Here is a 19,504-nt window from a genome sequence, read left to right on the forward strand (position 1 = left end):
CCTTCTCGGCTGAGGGAGGGAGGGTTTCCCCAACCGGTAGCTGCCTCATTTCCCACCCTCGGCTTATACTCGAGTCCCCAGTTTACCCCAGTTTTTTGGGGTAAAATTGGGGACCTCGGCTTATACTCGGATCGGCTTATATTCGAGTATATACGGTATTTGACTTTTCCATTGTATCTATAAAAGCAAAGAACTGCTGATTGATCAATGATGAAAGTAACTATACAGAAATGTAATAGATTTTGGCACAGAAAATTAGAAGGGCATAGAACCAGGTTCTATTATCATCTAAAGAAAAACTGAAATAAAAATGAAATTAGAGACATAACAGTGAAAGAAAATGAAACATAATTTTTATTCTTGTTGGTTCCTGTTGGGTATGGTATGTATGTATGTATGTACATATTTATGTACGTACATACGTACGTATGTATGTATGCATGTTATATATACATAATATATATAATCTTTTGAACTTTGATTATAGATTAAGAATCCACTATATCTCTGTCATTTCTCTGTCTTTCTTGCTTTCATTCCCACTGTGGTATTCTTGGTTAGTCTTGGTCTTAGTCTTAGTCTTCTTCTGAACTTGGTTGGAAGCTTGCAGACATTCATTATCCAACTAGTAACACAATCTCTTTCCCTCCTTTCACATGCTTTGCCAGGACTCTAAACAGAAGACTGAAGCAAATTATATACACACCAAAAAGAAGAGAGTGAACAAAATATGTAAGATTGCTTCTTGGCCTCTTGGCTAATCTCTAGTGTAGTATCTGTTCTTATCAGTTTAATATTAAGACTAATTTGAGTCAAACTTAATTAAGTTGCACAAATTCTGGCTCTCATAACTTTTAAAAATTCTCACTACGCATATTCTGGAAGCATAACGTATCTTGGTTAAAATCTCTCTCTCTCTCTCTCTCTCTATATCTATCTATCTATCTATCTATCTATCTATCTATCTATCTATCTATCTATCTATCTATCTATCTATCTATCTATCTCAGTTTGGAAAATATTACCATACTACTCCTCAAGTTTTGAGACTGCAGTGAACCTGACTCAGAGACATAGCCTTGAAATGGAAAGAATTTCAAGTAAGAATTAATTTTCTAAAGAGTGTGACTGTTCTGTCAAAATAACACCAGGAATACAGCATGAAATTGTACAGAAAGTCACAAAGAATACTCAGAACATCGTCTTGGGATCTGCAGGTCTCTCTTTTCTTGTTTATAAAGAGGCACAAATAATGAAGGAATGTGAAAGCTGTTCCAAGATGAAAGACACAATAAATGCAATTTCAGTGCTGGGAAAAATTATAAAGCACAAAGAAGAGTCTCAAAATAACCCTGTCTTGGATGGTATAAGAGAACATAGAGGGAAATTCTGACAGCTTTCAATGTTCTGTTGTTAAACCCTATAACATTAGAGCTCCAATGATCCTTGCAGTGTCTGTTGTCCTACTTCAGGAACAAATGAATAATTTATGGCAGGTGAGACGAAAGTGAAATTTTTGGGGATACTTCAGTAATATCTTGGAGAAATCAGTTACTGCATATGTCACATTAAGAGACTTGTATATAGAGTCAAGCATAGACGTAGTACAGCAGTGTCATGACTGGGGAATACTTCTTTGCTTCAACATCTGGATGAGTTGCCATCATCGAAAGAAGCATGTGTTCTGTTTAGTATTGGAGAATTCTACAAAAGGATATCAAGCCATCTGCTCATCACTTGAAGCAAAAGTGTGTCAAGCAACAAGACAGTGATCCCAAGTGTACATGATAACAGATGAAGAAACAAATCAATGTTTTGAAATAACATAGTCAATTGAGACCTAACTCCATGGAAATGTTGTGGCAACCTGAAATGAGCAATCCATGGTAGAAGACACTCAAATGTTATTGAGCTGAAGCAACTGATCATAGAGTAATAGCCCAAAATTTGTATACAGATGTGAAAGAGTTACTGCCAATTATAGGAAGCCCTTGGTTGAGATCAAGATGTCAAGATGACATCCAATTCATGTTATTTGAGATACCAAAATTCAGGAATTGTTTTCCAGTGAATGAACTGTTTCTTTCATTTGCAGACAAGCCAGGGTGTAACTGAGGATCCAACTGAATCTACAGTAGGGGATAAAAACCGAGGCACTAGTCTTAATTTCCAGAGACAAGAAACTAGCATAAAAGGCCTTCTGTTTTTATATAATTCTAAATCTTTGATTCAAACTATGCCATATTATGTTCTGGGTAGGTTACCACAAACCAGAAAGAAGTAAAAACCAAAAAGAAGCAGTAATGGAGATGAATATTCTGGAAGCACAAACCAAAACTTCTTTAGTAAGCTAAGGATCTGTCCTTTATTTAGATGTATTTTAATTAGTTATTTTGGAGTCCATGATGCTCTCTGAGCTTGTTTGTTTATTTACAGATGCTTCATTACCAAATTTGGTAACATCATCAGTGCTAGGGAGTGTAGGCTTTGCTCTCTGTTTATATACAGTAGTTGTATATATAGCAGCTACAGTAAAACTCCCTTTTTATGACCCTTTAATCCATGGGTGTCAAACTCACGGTGTCACATTTTTGTTTTTGTTTTTGTCACAACAGTATACACAAACATCAACATAAATCAGCAAAATGTCATATAAGCATATATATATGAGCAAAAATATGTAATAATTGTATTAATTTGATATAATGAAAGGAAACATTAGGACAGGAACGGTAGGCACTTTTGTGCTCTTATGCACGCCCCTTATGGTCCTCTTAGGAATGGGGTGAGGTCAATGGTAGACAGTTTTTGGTTAAAGCTTTTGGGAGTTTGAGAAGAGACCACAGAGTCAGGCAGTATGTTGCAAGCGTTAACAACTCTGTTACAAAAATCATATTTTCTGCAATCAAGATTGAAGCGGTTAACATTAAGTTTGAATCAATTGTTTGCTCTTGTATTATTGCGATTGAAGCTGAAGTAGTCTTTAACAGGAAGGACATTGCAATAGATGATTCTGTGTGTTAAACACAAGTCTTGACGGAGTCGGTGGAGCTCTAAATTTTCTAATCCCAGGATTTCAAATCTGGCGGTGTAGGGTATTTTGTTGTTTTCAGAGGAGCGGAGAACTCTTCTTGTATTTTTTTTCCCATTCCCCCCCCCCCATTTTTCCCATTTGCGGAGCTGGGGTGGGCATAGCCTGCACATGACACATCTGGCCTGCAAGCTGCCAGTTTGACATCTCTGCTTTAATCCCTTAATTCAGGGTAGAGTCAGGGCAACTGGATGGAGCTGAGTGTTTACTGGCTGGATGCCCTTTCTGACACCACATAGAGGTCACAGCAGATTTTTTTTTTCTTTGTACCTAGGAGAGAAACATTTCCCACTATCTAGGATTGAACTCTCGACCTTCTGAATGGAAGGCAAGTGTCTTCACCACCAAGCCACTCTTATACAGTAGCTACAGTATACCCTGTTTATATATAACAGCTAATTGGCCATTGCAATGGCTATCCTAGAGGATTCCTCATCTGAAAAGAAGTGTCATGATCAAGGCTAAGAGAAAACAATGGGCTTGTAACCAGTGGTGGAATTCAATTTTTTTCACTACCAGTTCGGTGGGCGTGGCTTGGCGGGCGTGGCTTGGCAGGTGTGGCTTGGCGAGCGTGGCAGGGAAGGATACTGCAAAATCTCCATTCCCACCCCACTCCAGAGGAAGAATACTGCAAAATCCCTATTCCCTCCCCATTCCTGGGGAAAGGATATTGCAAAATCTCCATTCACACCCCACTGAGGCCAGCCAGAGGTGGTATTTGCAGATTCTCTGAAATACTCAAAATTTCCGCTACCGGTTCTCCAGAACCTGCTGAATAGCATCCCTGCTTGTAACACCAAGGGCACAAGCAACACAGTCCTGTAGACAAATCATCAGAGGAAGGATGGAGATTTCCTAAGATCACAAGAGTGAAACCATGGTAAAATGGCAGATTTAAGGATAAAGTGTTTCATAAAACAATGGCTGAACATAAGGAAATGCTGTTATAAGGAAGAGACTTCCCATCTCAGAATTCAGGCATTGAATTGGGAGACACTCGTTTTCTGCAAACTGAAGCTTCGGATGATTGTTCAGCAATGCTTTTTTTTTTTTTTAAACAACATAAATAAAATACTAGAAACCTCTAACCTGAATTTATCTGGATTTTGATCCTTAAACTGCCCTTGGATTAACCCTGCATTTGTCCTCTCTGACTCAGTACATAGGCATGTATTACTTTTTTTGCTGGTTGGCTTGCTTTGGTCATTGGTGATTTTTATTTTTTTTATTTTTTTGATGTTGCTTTTGTTCTACTCTTTGAAATGTTTATTGCTAGACATGGTCATAAAATGTGACAGCCTCATTTTTTTCCAGGGTGACACCAAAAGACTCATACACTTTCAGTTTTAGAACAGTGTTGTATTATTTAATCGCTTTTTTTCCCTCTTCCATTCAACCATGTCTGATTCTCAGAGATGGTCTAGACAAATCCCCATAGTACATTTCCTATTCCTGCTATATTGATGCTGGACAGAGACAATAAAATTCTTGTCTAGCCTTCCAGCCTAATGTTGCCTGTTTTCTAAAATACGTCAGTAACAAGAGATTTAATTCCTATGTTTTTAACAGCCATTTCCTTTGCAGAATTCAAAGTGTTAAGCTTCTGACAGTTTGGAGATTAGCTTTATGATCCGCTTCTATCTGATAAGCAACAACTTCAAAAGCCAAGATATAAAATGTAAAAATAAGCCAGGCAAATTATATGTAGGGAGGTGTTTTTAAATCATTTTTAAATATCAACTAGAAAACTCATGACCCATTGGGTCAGCCTTTTAGATATATTTCTTTATATCAACAGAGAAACAGAATGAACACAGGCAGGCAAAAAAGCAGTGGGAGTACATGTAAAGTCCTGCCAACTTCTCTACTGATATTGCTTATGAAAAGCTGGCAAAGAACATCACAAATCACACCTCCTCCTCTTTCTCCTCCTCCTCCTTCTCCTAGTCCTCCTCCTCCAACCCATGGAACTATTATGACCTACATTGGCTAGGCAGATGTAGACTTCCATAGAGTCCTTTATTGCTGTTAAATTCCACAACAGCCCTACCATGGCCAGTAAGGCTCCACCCCACACTTACCTGGAAGCAACCGCCGTCAATCCCACAAACAAAAGCCAGTAAACAACAAAACCAATTCGCAAAGCAATAGAGATGTCCGAAGAGAAGGTGCCATTTCACGGAGAAAAGTCCAGAGTCGAGGTTCACAGGGCAAGTTCATGAGGCAAAAAGCAAGTTCTCAAGACCAAAGTAAGGCACAGGCAGAAACACGAGTCAAGGCTGCCTGCCGCTTTGCTGAGGGGAATGCAAGGAAAATTGCACCCTCCTCTCCATATTGAAAAGTCTGCAAGGGCCCCTTGCAGGGACATCCAGGGACAAATCCAGGGACAAATAGGGCACTCGGATCACATCCTTCCCTTACCTCACTCACTCATCCTTCCCTACCCCTATCACATCACTCTCATGTCAGAAGCACCAAGATGCTTCCTTCCAGGTTGAAAGGATTAGCCGATGATATCACTGTTGCCTGGGAGACACCCAGTTGTGGGTTCCTTTCATGTCCCTGGCAGGAGTGAAAGACAGAAGTTCACCCTGTCCCACAGCAGCACTCAGGTCCTGAGTGTGGGTTTGCTAACCTGCAACTCAGCATCTTAACCATGTGAGCCATTGTGCTCCTAAATCACCCTATGAAAAGATTTCAAATTTTAGCCTCAGTTCCAAAACAGCCAATCATTATTTGCCTGTTGGGCCTTGCTGCCAGTTGATTGGATGCAACAGTGGCAGCTGCAGCAGTAACAACTTCCATTTTCCAGCTAGCTTCCCCATTAAACAACATAGTATCAGGAATCACTCTTCCTCCCCCTTGATTGACCTATGGAAACGCCTGACACTTTGCTGGGTGAAGGAGGAACAAAGAAATGACCTCTGATGGGCAAAAAAACCAGTGCAAGCAGGAGCAGCTTCTGACTTCCCGCCATCTTCCCCATTGAATTTTCTTGTGAAAATGAAATCATTCCTGCTGCTCTTCAGCTGACCTGCAGAACTGTCTGCCTGTTTGCTGGGGGAGGAGGAAAAAGGGAGTCATAGGCCATAAGGAAAACTGTATCTATGCTCCCCATCCTAGCATATCTCCAAGAAAAGAATAGAGCTCACCTATTGATCATAGGTGTTTCCCATTAGAGTCTTATCTTACCAGCAATTTGGATGGTATACTCTGAGGTTGGCAATTCAGAACTGTGTCAACATCCAGAAGGAATATTTACTCTTAGGTGATGGTGATGGTGATTGTTTTCCTGCCTGGATTTCTCTCCTTGCCCCTTTTTGGATTTCTTCATGAGCTATAGTCCCAGCTATACAGATGATTTGGGGCTTGGTTCTGTTTTATGAAGTGTTGAACTAAAGGTGTCCTCCTTATAATTCTGTCCCATCCCATGGCCATCCTCAGATAATAATTCAGAAAGGTTTGGGCTGCATCTTGTTTCTTCTTGTCTGTAGGCCTCAATTATAATCCAATTTCTTATGTTTTCTGTTTAAGACAGTATTTTATCAGGAAGTAGGTGGAACATGACAGAAACTACTCCTAAAGACTCTTTGTTGTTCTTTTGTAGGTCTATATTACATATTAAAATAGGAGGTAGACTAGCAGATGGTTTTTCAAGACAGGTCCTGTTTTCCTGGGTAGTTGAGGTAACCAGTTATATTTAGCAGCTTTATATGTTATTGCTATTCATTCCCTCAGATTGCCTAGCATTTTCATATTACCTACTTGTTCAGTAGCTGGTGAGGTACTGAAAGAATTAATCACGTTTGTCTCTAAGGGTACTTTAGCAGACTAACTTGCTGTAGGAGGTATAGACTGTTTACCCAGACTGTCTTTTCTTGAGGACAGTGGTGATAGAATGTCCTTGGACTTACCTACCTGCATGTTGCTGAAATTAAACTTTAAGATTTAATATTGCCAAGATAAGTTTTTAATAAACCAATTTTCTCTGTGTTGAACACACATAATGGGAAGATCTCTTCTTCTTTTTTTTCAGTAAAAGCTTCATTTTAAACAACATGTTGGCAATAGTAGAATGTTTAAATGCTGGCAAGATTTATTTGGAGTCTTTCCTGAATGGAAGTCATTCAACCTTCTGCAAATCATTCTATTGCCTTTCACAGCATAAAAGGTGACTAAGGAAGAGAATGGCTGCATTTCTGAGTTCCCATTTTCCTCTATTCACTCTTTTATTTTGGATTTGTAGAGTGGTATGATTAACTGACAATTATGATTTATTTGCCTTTCATCCAATACTTTTTGGAAGACCGATGCCTGCCTTGTACACTTCTCTGGATGTAGATTTAGGTCTCTTAATTTATTCCTCATTCTCTTTTTAGTTTTTAAATTAGCACCCACCACCTTTCCACCATTATTAACTGCTTTTGAGACACAGCTGTCACTGGATGTACTTGTTTTGACTGTGTCAGCAGATTTGAATGACTGTGTGTAAGCTTAATAGATATATCATTTAGAGCAGGGGTCTCCAACCTTGGCAACTTTAAGACTTGTGGACTTCAACTCCCAGAATTCCTCAGCTAGCAAAGCTGAGGATGAGGAAATCTGGGAGTTGAAGTCCACAAGTTTTAAAGTTGCCAAAGTTGGAGGCCCCTGTTTTAGAGAGTGCCCCTTGTGTTGTTAGTTGCAGTTAGCATACTGTTTGTGCCATCAGTAGGAATTGTCTGGTTATAAAATCAACGACATTTTCAATTTTGAAGTCTTCGTCTCCTTGTTGGTTAAACCTTGCAGCAGCTGGACAAACAGCTGTGTTCTATGAGAGGGGAGCTTATTCAGACATAAAAATGGGAAAATCTAAAAGTTAGGAGCTCTAACTCCACTTGTAGCTTTCATTCAAGGGATATATATCTATTAGAGATGCTGTCCAGAAGAATAAGAATTTGGTTACTGATAGCAAGTAGCTCTTTGGTTTTTAGATAGTTGTCAACTTTGAGCTGTTGGTATTTGAACCCACAGCTGACCATAACCCGGGAGGCGCAAGACTTAGCTGAGGTCCCGGAGGTCCAGCGACGCCATCAGGTTCCCGAGGGAAACAGCAGGAAAATTCAGTAATCCAAGGCCGGATGGCCAAGAAAAGAGACTGCCAGTAATCCAGGGCCCGATGGCCTAGAGAAAGAGCTGGGGAGGAGAAAAGCCCTCCGACCAGCTCAAAACACCACCCAGGACTGAACCGCAGGTCCGAAAGAATTAGGAGACGCCCAGGTTATTTGCGTGACTAAGCTTCTGACAGTTTGGAGATTAGCTTTATGATCCGCTTCTATCTGATAAGCAACAACTTCAAAAGCCAAGATATAAAATGTAAAAATAAGCCAGGCAAATTATATGTAGGGAGGTGTTTTTAAATCATTTTTAAATATCAACTAGAAAACTCATGACCCATTGGGTCAGCCTTTTAGATATATTTCTTTATATCAACAGAGAAACAGAATGAACACAGGCAGGCAAAAAAGCAGTGGGAGTACATGTAAAGTCCTGCCAACTTCTCTACTGATATTGCTTATGAAAAGCTGGCAAAGAACATCACAAATCACACCTCCTCCTCTTTCTCCTCCTCCTCCAACCCATGGAACTATTATGACCTACATTGGCTAGGCAGATGTAGACTTCCATAGAGTCCTTTATTGCTGTTAAATTCCACAACAGCCCTACCATGGCCAGTAAGGCTCCACCCCACACTTACCTGGAAGCAACCGCCGTCAATCCCACAAACAAAAGCCAGTAAACAACAAAACCAATTCGCAAAGCAATAGAGATTCCGAAGAGAAGGTGCCATTTCACGGAGAAAAGTCCAGAGTCGAGGTTCACAGGGCAAGTTCATGAGGCAAAAAGCAAGTTCTCAAGACCAAAGTAAGGCACAGGCAGAAACATGAGTCAAGGCTGCCTGCCGCTTTGCTGAGGGGAATGCAAGGAAAATTGCACCCTCCTCTCCATATTGAAAAGTCTGCAAGGGCCCCTTGCAGGGACATCCAGGGACAAATAGGGCACTCGGATCACATCCTTCCCTACCCCTATCACATCACTCTCATGTCAGAAGCACCAAGATGCTTCCTTCCAGGTTGAAAGGATTAGCCGATGATATCACTGTTGCCTGGGAGACACCCAGTTGTGGGTTCCTTTCATGTCCCTGGCAGGAGTGAAAGACAGAAGTTCACCCTGTCCCACAGCAGCACTCAGGTCCTGAGTGTGGAACTGCAACTCAGCATCTTAACCATGTGAGCCATTGTGCTCCTAAATCACCCTATGAAAAGATTTCAAATTTTAGCCTCAGTTCCAAAACAGCCAATCATTATTTGCCTGTTGGGCCTTGCTGCCAGTTGATTGGATGCAACAGTGGCAGCTGCAGCAGTAACAACTTCCATTTTCCAGCTGGCTTCCCCATTAAACAACATAGTATCAGGAATCACTCTTCCTCCCCCTTGATTGACCTATGGAAACGCCTGACACTTTGCTGGGTGAAGGAGGAACAAAGAAATGACCTCTGATGGGCAAAAAAACCAGTGCAAGCAGGAGCAGCTTCTGACTTCCCGCCATCTTCCCCATTGAATTTTCTTGTGAAAATGAAATCATTCCTGCTGCTCTTCAGCTGACCTGCAGAACTGTCTGCCTGTTTGCTGGGGGAGGAGGAAAAAGGGAGTCATAGGCCATAAGGAAAACTGTATCTATGCTCCCCATCCTAGCATATCTCCAAGAAAAGAATAGAGCTCACCTATTGATCATAGGTGTTTCCCATTAGAGTCCTATCTTACCAGCAATTTGGATGGTATACTCTGAGGTTGGCAATTCAGAACTGTGTCAACATCCAGAAGGAATATTTACTCTTAGGTGATGGTGATGGTGATTGTTTTCCTGCCTGGATTTCTCTCCTTGCCCCTTTTTGGATTTCTTCATGAGCTATAGTCCCAGCTATACAGATGATTTGGGGCTTGGTTCTGTTTTATGAAGTGTTGAACTAAAGGTGTCCTCCTTATAATTCTGTCCCATCCCATGGCCATCCTCAGATAATAATTCAGAAAGGTTTGGGCTGCATCTTGTTTCTTCTTGTCTGTAGGCCTCAATTATAATCCAATTTCTTATGTTTTCTGTTTAAGACAGTATTTTATCAGGAAGTAGGTGGAACATGACAGAAACTACTCCTAAAGACTCTTTGTTGTTCTTTTGTAGGTCTATATTACATATTAAAATAGGAGGTAGACTAGCAGATGGTTTTTCTAGACAGGTCCTGTTTTCCTGGGTAGTTGAGGTAACCAGTTATATTTAGCAGCTTTATATGTTATTGCTATTCATTCCCTCAGATTGCCTAGCCTTTTCATATTACCTACTTGTTCAGTAGCTGGTGAGGTACTAAAAGAATTAATCACGTTTGTCTCTAAGGGTACTTTAGCAGACTAACTTGCTGTAGGAGGTATAGACTGTTTACCCAGACTGTCTTTTCTTGAGGACAGTGGTGATAGAATGTCCTTGGACTTACCTACCTGCATGTTGCTGAAATTAAACTTTAAGATTTAATATTGCCAAGATAAGTTTTTAATAAACCAATTTTCTCTGTGTTGAACACACATAATGGGAAGATCTCTTCTTCTTTTTTTTCAGTAAAAGCTTCATTTTAAACAACATGTTGGCAATAGTAGAATGTTTAAATGCTGGCAAGATTTATTTGGAGTCTTTCCTGAATGGAAGTCATTCAACCTTCTGCAAATCATTCTATTGCCTTTCACAGCATAAAAGGTGACTAAGGAAGAGAATGGCTGCATTTCTGAGTTCCCATTTTCCTCTATTCACTCTTTTATTTTGGATTTGTAGAGTGGTATGATTAACTGACAATTATGATTTATTTGCCTTTCATCCAATACTTTTGGAAGACCGATGCCTGCCTTGTACACTTCTCTGGATGTAGATTTAGGTCTCTTAATTTATTCCTCATTCTCTTTTTAGTTTTTAAATTAGCACCCACCACCTTTCCACCATTATTAACTGCTTTTGAGACACAGCTGTCACTGGATGTACTTGTTTTGACTGTGTCAGCAGATTTGAATGACTGTGTGTAAGCTTAATAGATATATCATTTAGAGCAGGGGTCTCCAACCCTGGCAACTTTAAGATTAGGGACTTCAACTCCCAGAATTCCTCAGCTAGCAAAGCTGAGGATGAGGAAATCTGGGAGTTGAAGTCCACAAGTTTTAAAGTTGCCAAAGTTGGAGGCCCCTGTTTTAGAGAGTGCCCCTTGTGTTGTTAGTTGCAGTTAGCATACTGTTTGTGCCATCAGTAGGAATTGTCTGGTTATAAAATCAACGACATTTTCAATTTTGAAGTCTTCGTCTCCTTGTTGGTTAAACCTTGCAGCAGCTGGACAAACAGCTGTGTTCTATGAGAGGGGAGCTTATTCAGACATAAAAATGGGAAAATCTAAAAGTTAGGAGCTCTCTAACTCCACTTGTAGCTTTCATTCAAGGGATATATATCTATTAGAGATGCTGTCCAGAAGAATAAGGGGAATTTGGTTACTGATAGCAAGTAGCTCTTTGGTTTTTAGATAGTTGTCAACTTTGAGCTGTTGGTAGGTTTGAGTGAAATCTGGGAAGGAGAATGTGAGTGCTTCCTTTTCTTCCTTCTCCCGATAGTAAAAATACAAATATTAAGTGCTCTGAGTTCACAATACTTTCAAAACTATAGCAGAACAGCAATAAAAATGTACATCAAATGAAAACAAAGGAAAAGAGCTGGCTCAAATAGCAGTAACTGTGAGAGGGATCTTGAAGTGCTAATGGACAATCACTTAAATCAGGGGTCCTCAAACTTTTTGAACAGGTAGCCACTTCAGGGTCCCTCAGACTGTTGGGGGGCTGGACTGGCTAAATGGGTGTGGCTGGGTGACCATATGACTGGGTGGTCATGGCTTGGTGGTCATGTGACTGGGTGGGCGTGATTGGGTGGGCGTGACCAATTTAGCAGTCCATTAAATAATACACACAAATGAAACTTTAATTTGTTTTACTCCTGGGAGTGTTTTGTTTCCTTTTGTTTGACTTTTCTTTTTACTAGATCATTTTTAAGTTGTTTACAAGTCTAGTGGTTCACTTCAGAAAACTCAGTTTTGCAGCAATTCTTCTCATCCCCAAGGAGGTTGCAATCAACATCCATACATCTCTCCCTCTCCCTCCCCCTCTCTCTCCTAGAAGAGAAAATGGGGGTGGGGAAGACAAACCTTGCTGAATCCCATTCATTCCATTCTCTCTCTCCCTCCCATTTCACTGTTAGGAAAGAAATAGCTCCTACAAGAGCAAATGGGGGTGGGGAAGAGAAACTTTGGTGATTTCCATTCCATTTTCATCACGGCAGTCTCAATCTGCTTTTGGAATCTGGCTGGCCAGAGCTTCCTCCACATGTGCTAAATCCATGCAACAGGCTCGGGCAAGGGCTTTGCACATCTGACAGGCAGAATCGGACTGGGCAGGGATCGCTTGGAGTGGATGTAGCGAGGAAGCCTGAAGACAGGAGCTCAGCAGCACTGATCTGCTGGCTAGCCAGCCCTTCTGACCTCCCTCTCCAGTGGTGGAGATGGCTGTCCTTCAGGCAGCCAAGCATGAGAAGGACAGGCAGCCAAGTGGCAGTGGGGAGAAGGCAGCTGCTGTTGCTGTGCCAACTCCCTAGCTTGCCTGCATCTCACCAGCCCCACTTTGCCAACAGGTGCATGAGGTTGGAATGGAAATGCAGTGGGGTAGTGGTGCTGCAAGGCAGAAGGCTGGCTTCAGTCCAGGGAAGGGACTGCAGCCTCGGGGCTCCATCTAAAAAAGCTGCATCACTCAGGCAGTGACCCGAAAGTGCTGTGGAGCTGCTGCCTTGCAGGACAGGGTGGGGCACTGCTTTCCCTGCCAAACAGCCCCAGTGAAGGAGGCACATCATCGTGAAACTCTACCCCTGGCAGCTCCTGGGTGGCAACTCCACCGTCGCTTGGCAGACCTGCACAGCCTAAAGGAGGCAAAGTTGGAAAGGCGCATTGCCCTCATGCACTGCCGAGGCTGTCAGCTTGTGCATGTCCATTAGGCTGCAGCCACCATGAGTGGGAAAAGCCAGATCCCCATCGGAGCCCTGACTGCCCAGGTCCAGCAGAGATGTGGGGGGGGGGGGGGAGAAACGCAATCCTGGCTGGGCTTGGGCACCCATAGTGCCGATGGGGATCGAGCTTTTCCCTCTCCTCGTGGCCGCCTTTTGCCTGCTGGGAATGGGCATCTTTTTACCACTTCTAATCAGCCTTTCTAGCTGGCCACTTTACTTCGGCAATGGCACTGGCATAATAGACCTATGAGAGCTCCACAGTACTTTCAGGGTGTTGTCCGAGTGATGCAGCTCCTCCTGTGGTTCCTTCCCTGGACTGAAGGCAGACTTCTGCCTTGCAGGGGCCCCCACCACCACCACATTTCCATTCCGAGCTCATGCACCTGTCGGCAAAGTGGGACTGGCGAGAGGCAAGTGAGCTAGGGAGTGGGCACTGCAACAGCTGCTGCCTTCTTCCCCCCCCCCCACATCTCCACCACTGGAGAGGGAGAGTTGCAGCCAAATTCTGGGAAGGCATGACTCGTGAGTAGCCAGGCTTCCTTCTGTGTGAGCAGGCAAGTTGGCAGGGAGCTACCCAAACCAGTGCCTGAGGCTCAAAGGCCTCCTTCCTGCAGCCTTGGGTTGAGTGTCGCTTCCTCCCCTCCCCCCGGCCCGGTGATGCTTCAGGGAAGCCAGGCTGGGTGCCACGTGTTCGGTCTGGTAGCGGACAGGGAAATGCCATGCTTTCCCCCATTTTGTGCAGGAAAAGCGCCCCTCTTGTGCATCCATTGCTGCAATTGGGTGCGTGAGAGGAACATGCTTCATGCATAGGCCAAGGGCAAGACCCGCAAGAGGGCCAAAGAGATGATCAGCGGTGTCCAACCGCAAGCCAAAAGAGATGGGAGGGAGTAGGCAGCAGCCACCCCACACCCTCCTCACCTTATCTTCCCCTGCAGTGGGAGCAGTAGCCGAAGGCAGCGGCACAGGGGAGAGGAATGCGGTCCCGTGGGCTGGATGCGTCAGACAACCATGTGCCTTGTCCCAGCCACATGGGATGGAGCAGGCGCATAATCCACATCATGTGCCTCACCCACCCCCACCCCTCTGCCTTCTGCTGAATCAAGTGCTGCCGCCACCTTCCTGTTTCTTGGAGGGCCAGCTGCGGAATCCCTGTTGCCAGATTTTGAAGTCCCTGGCCATCACCCACACCTTCTGGCAGCCACAGCAGGTGAGGCACCTCTTCACTGGGCCCCTGTCAGCCAGGAAAACCCAGCCATGTGAGGAGTGGGTGGGAGTGGCAGGGCAGGGGGCGGGGCTGAATCCCACCACTGCGCAGGCCGGATACATTGTGTTGGCGGGCCATATCTGGCCCGTGGGCCGTATTTCGAGGATGCCTGACATAAATAGAAACCAACAGTGTGATGCAGCTGCCAAAAAAGCCAATGCAATCCTAGGCTGCATTAACAGAGGGATAGAATCAAGTTCACATGAAGGATTAGTATCAGTTTATAATAAGACCACACTTGGAATATTGCATCCAGTTTTGGTCTCCACAATATTAAAAAGATGTTGAGACTTAGAGAGAATACAGAGAAGAGCAACAAAGACAATTGGGGGCTGGAGACTAAAACGTAGGGAGAATAGTTGCAGGAATTGGCTATGTAGACTAAGGAAAAGAAGGACTAGGGGTGACATGATAGGAGTATTTCATTATTTGAGGGGCTGCCACAAAGAAGAGGGGGGTGAACCTATTTTCCAAAGCACCAGCAGGCAAGACAAGAAACAATGGATAGAAATTAATCAAGGAGAGAATCAGCCTAGAACTAAAGGAAAATTTCCTGACAATGAGAACAATAAACTAATGGAATGGCTTTCCTTCAGAAGCTGTGGTTGCAACATCACTGGAGGTTTTTAAGAAGAGTTTGGACAGCCATTTGTCCAGACTTGTATCTGTTTGTGCAGACGGAGGTGGGTAGGGTGGACTAGAAGTCGTCCAAGGTTCCTTCCAACTCTGTTATTCTTTTTTTAAAGCTAATTAAATAGCTTAAATTTTTAAGCTAATTAAAAATTGAACATTGGCTTTAGAGGGAGCTCTTCACAATAGATGTTACTTTGACACTATTGTTCCAGGCTCTTTAAAGCTGTAGTAAATATGAGCTTCATCACTGGCGTTCGAAACAGATTATGTTTTTGACCTTGATTGTGATAGCCTTACTTTTTTTTGCTTTTCCAAGTACTTTAGGAGATGAAGAGGAATATAGAGTGGCTTGAAGTTTCTGGGTTCCTGTATTACCAGGAGTCTTTTCCACAGAGTCAATGATTTTGCTGCTCCTAGAGACCTGTGCATCAGTGTACAAAAAGGCTTTAGTTTTATGGCTCTTAGGTTAATGAATGTGGCACTGAAGATGATTTGAATTAGATTGGTCTGGGTCATTTGCAGAACATTGACATAGAGAGGCAATAGAAGCAAAAACCAAACCAAACAGGACATTTTTCTTTCTCTGGATAGTACATCCAGTCTCTGCTCCATCCATTTTCTGAATGCTCCAAGTATAAAAAGATTGGGTTTTTTTAAAAATCCCTGTTCTGTTAATACCTTGGAAGATCAGTTCCAATCTCAACTTGAACTTCTGTTGATGTAGATTTTGCTCTTGGCTTTTTTTTTTTTATTGTCTTTCAGCAACATTGAGCTAAAAAGTTGAGACAAAAACATTAAAACAAGCAAATGTGGGAACTTTGCTAAAAAAAATACTTTAGGTAGAAAAGAACCTAAGTTTATGAGTGTAGCAGTTTTTCATGGCTATGCTCCCTTTACAGCATTTTCTATCCAATACCAAGTGTAAATATTCTGTCAAATATACATCAGAATTTATGTACGTTGTCAAGTCATAAATGCATATGTTTGTTATTTTGTCATAGATCCTGATTTAGGACATGTCCAACTTTCTCACTTACATAGTAGTCCTTGGGAAATCAACATAGATGAATGAGATCAATGCTAGAAGGGGATTGAAATCAGTGCTTTAAACGCTTACATTGTTTTGATATTCTCTGATAAAGGTCACACACAATAGAACACACCCTGCAATCAGTGGCATCTGTTTGCATGCTTTGTTTCCCCCAATTGATGTGCTAATAGGTTGCTTAAAACCCACTGTAAGCTTTCAACTATTCAATATTGCTGAGAACATGTTTAACTGCATTTATGAAAATAAGAAAATCAAATAATTTATTTATTTATTTATTTATTTGTCACAACATCATACAAAAAGATTATGTAGTATATACACATATAAACATATATAGGAAGAAGAAAAGAAAAACAATAGGACAGGAACGGTAGGCACGTTTGTGCGCTTATGCACGCCCCTTAAATCTTCTCCTCTTCACTGAATCTCAAGGATATTACAACATGAACAAGTTCTATAAGGGTATTGTTGCTGCCTCTGAAATGATAATTCTTCGTTGCTTTTGGCACGTAAATTTGTACTGTCACAATTTCTGGGTAATTTGTGGTCCATCATAACAAACCAGAATTACTTGGGAACTAATGCAGTCAACTCTTCCCTATGTCTCTCATATCCAGAGCAGTGGTAAGCTAGATCAGGTGTATCTAACATTAAGCCCTCTATATATACCTAGAGTCATTAAGAGTTGGGTAACAACTCTTTAAGTTTAATAAATAATACTATCAGTCATGATTGTCATGATTCTCAAAAGCCTCAGAAAGTATAGAGTGTGGTAAGCAGCTGTGAGAGTTTGGAGGTAAATGATTTTAAATGTACCTGCCCATTAATTTGATTTTTTAGCAATTTTGCCTGCTCAAATATCTTGATGCTTGAACTGCAGTAGATGAAATCTTATGACTTTCTAAACAACCAATTAGCCAGCACCATTTTAAGTAATGTGAGTATCTCATTATTGTCATTCCAATTAAATTTAAAAGCTGGGATGTTACGGAATCCCTTGAAGGCTGCCTGGTGAGCTGTATTTGATTTGATGATAAGAAGTTGGACAGATCTGACTTGTACTGTTCAAAGGTCTTGCAGTCTCTCTAAAGCTATGTCTCTACTTTTTAAGCAAGGTTTCTTTTATCTTCTTTTGTCTGTCAGGCAGAAAAAGAATTTTGAGCTATCCAGTGTTCCGACTTGGTTATGTTTTCTCTTCCTCAGGCAGGGGAATAACTAGACATTCTTTCTTTTTAAGAGAAAAATTTCCAAATGTGGCAGCATAATACAAAGACTCCATCTGCATTCAGAAGTCTTCTTTGTAAGGAACACTGAGTTAGGTAACCCAGAACAGCATTTGCTACCAAACATCATTAGATGTATATGAATCAGCCAAGATAGAACCTAAGATAGAAATTCTAAGGTGAGACTTGATTCACACTAATTTGAAATTCAATTCTGTAAAAGATCCATCCATTGAGCTGTAACGGAGAAAGTTTAAAACACCTCCTGCTGCTTTAATTTTGGGGCAAAATGAGATTAAAATTGAAGAAGTACACCCCCACATAGGAAGCCTTAACCCAGATGTTCTTCCACCACAATCAGGAGAAAAGGTTCAAAATCATAAATTAGAATTAGGAAAGAACAGCACAGGAGAATTCTGTGTTCTGTTTCATCCAAATCTTTCCTTTCTACCGGGTACTAGTTAAAACGGTATCAACAATTGTTTAGGACAGGGGTCTCCAACCTTGGTCCCTTTAAGACTTGTGGACTTCAACTCCCAGAGTCCCTCAACCAGCTTTGCTTGCTTTGCTGGCTGAGGGACTCTGGGAGTTGAAGTCCACAAGACTTAAAGGGACCAAGGTTGGTGTAATGTATCTTTAAAAGTTTTGGCGGGAGTTTTGGCGGGAATTAGCACGTTGCTGATTGGTTGAAGCAACCGGCTGAAATGTATATAAAGAGAGGTTTTCCTCAGTACTGGTTGCTGGGTTCACTGTATATTAAAGAGCTGTTGTCACTACCCTGGTCTCCTGCCTCGTTATTGCCCAAACTTAACACTGGCGACGAAGGTGGGATTTCGAGGCTAAAAGCACCAGGAAAGAGCTGAACGCACTACGAGGACCGAACCCAGCAAAACTCAGGGCGAAACGCAGCGATGGCCAGCTACACACCGCCCGCACCGTTTGACCCATCCAAGGAGAAATGGGGGACATACATGACCCGTTTCGAGAGTTTCCTCGAGGCGAACGAACTGCAAGGAGTTCCAGACAACAGAAAAAGGGCGTATTTCCTGAGCCACTGCGGTCCCGAAGTCATCGACATCGCAGAAGCCCTGGCAGAGCCAACGCCGGTACAATCGGTATCGTGGCAAACTCTGCAGAACCTATTGAAGAACCATTTCGCGCCAACACCGTCCAAATATGTGCAGCGTTTTGAATTTGGAGAGCGCAGACAGCAAGAGGGCGAGTCCATCAGCGATTACATGGCCGCCCTGAGGAAAGCCTCCAAATACTGTGGGTACCGAGATTTGGATGAGGAACTGTTGGAGCAACTCATCCGTGGGGTCAGAGACATTCGTTTGCGGAGGCGGCTGCTATCCAAAAGCAACCTAACGCTGGCAAACGCTCTGGACGAAGCCAGAGCTCATGAGATGTCCACCCAAGCGGAAACCCTACAAAAGCCGCCACACCAACGGCGAGCGAAATCAACTCCGGTCCACAACGAAGAAGTCCAGACCGAATCAGACGGCGAGGATGAGGAAGGAGTTTTTCACACCGGGAGACCGAGAAAAGAAGACCGGGATGAATGCGGAAGTTGCGGAGGGCAACACCAGCGTCATCAATGGAAGTTCAAGGACGCTACATGTCGGCGGTGCGAGAAGAGGGGGCACCTGGCTCAAGTTTGTCGAGCACCTCAACCGTCCCGCCGAAAATTCAAACCAACCAATCAGAGCACGGGATCGGCAAGGCGACCCGTGATTGGTCAAGAAAAAAAGGGCGCGAAGTCAAATCGAACGACCGTAATAGTGGGTCGTGCGGCGACCCGCCTAGAGAAGAAAATATTCACAAAACCAAAAATTGAAGGAGTGCCGTGCCGGCTGGAGGTGGACACAGGGTCAGCGATCACAATCATGTCCTGGGACACTTTTGCGAAAGCTTTGCCGAAAATCGCCAAACGCAAACTGCAAACACAGCGGCTAAAAGTTCAAGACTACCAAGGGAATCGCATCCCTGTTCGAGGGACAACATCCGTCCGCGTCGAGTACGGACCACACAAGAAAACCCTGCCCATCACGATAGTCGAAGGGACCCTGCCAAGCTTGTTGGGACTAGACTGGTTCCGAGCATTGGGCATGGGAGTGACTGGCATCTACAGA

At 42.7% G+C, this 19,504-nt stretch overlaps 1 pseudogene; it reads left to right on the forward strand.

The window, feature by feature from the left end:
* Window positions 1-737: 737 nt before the first annotated feature.
* Window positions 738-856, forward strand: LOC131200299 (U2 spliceosomal RNA; annotated as a pseudogene).
* The last annotated feature ends 18,648 nt before the right edge of the window (window positions 857-19,504 follow it).

This window comes from Ahaetulla prasina, chromosome 5 (assembly GCF_028640845.1).
Source record: "Ahaetulla prasina isolate Xishuangbanna chromosome 5, ASM2864084v1, whole genome shotgun sequence".
Lineage (NCBI taxonomy): Eukaryota > Metazoa > Chordata > Lepidosauria > Squamata > Colubridae > Ahaetulla > Ahaetulla prasina.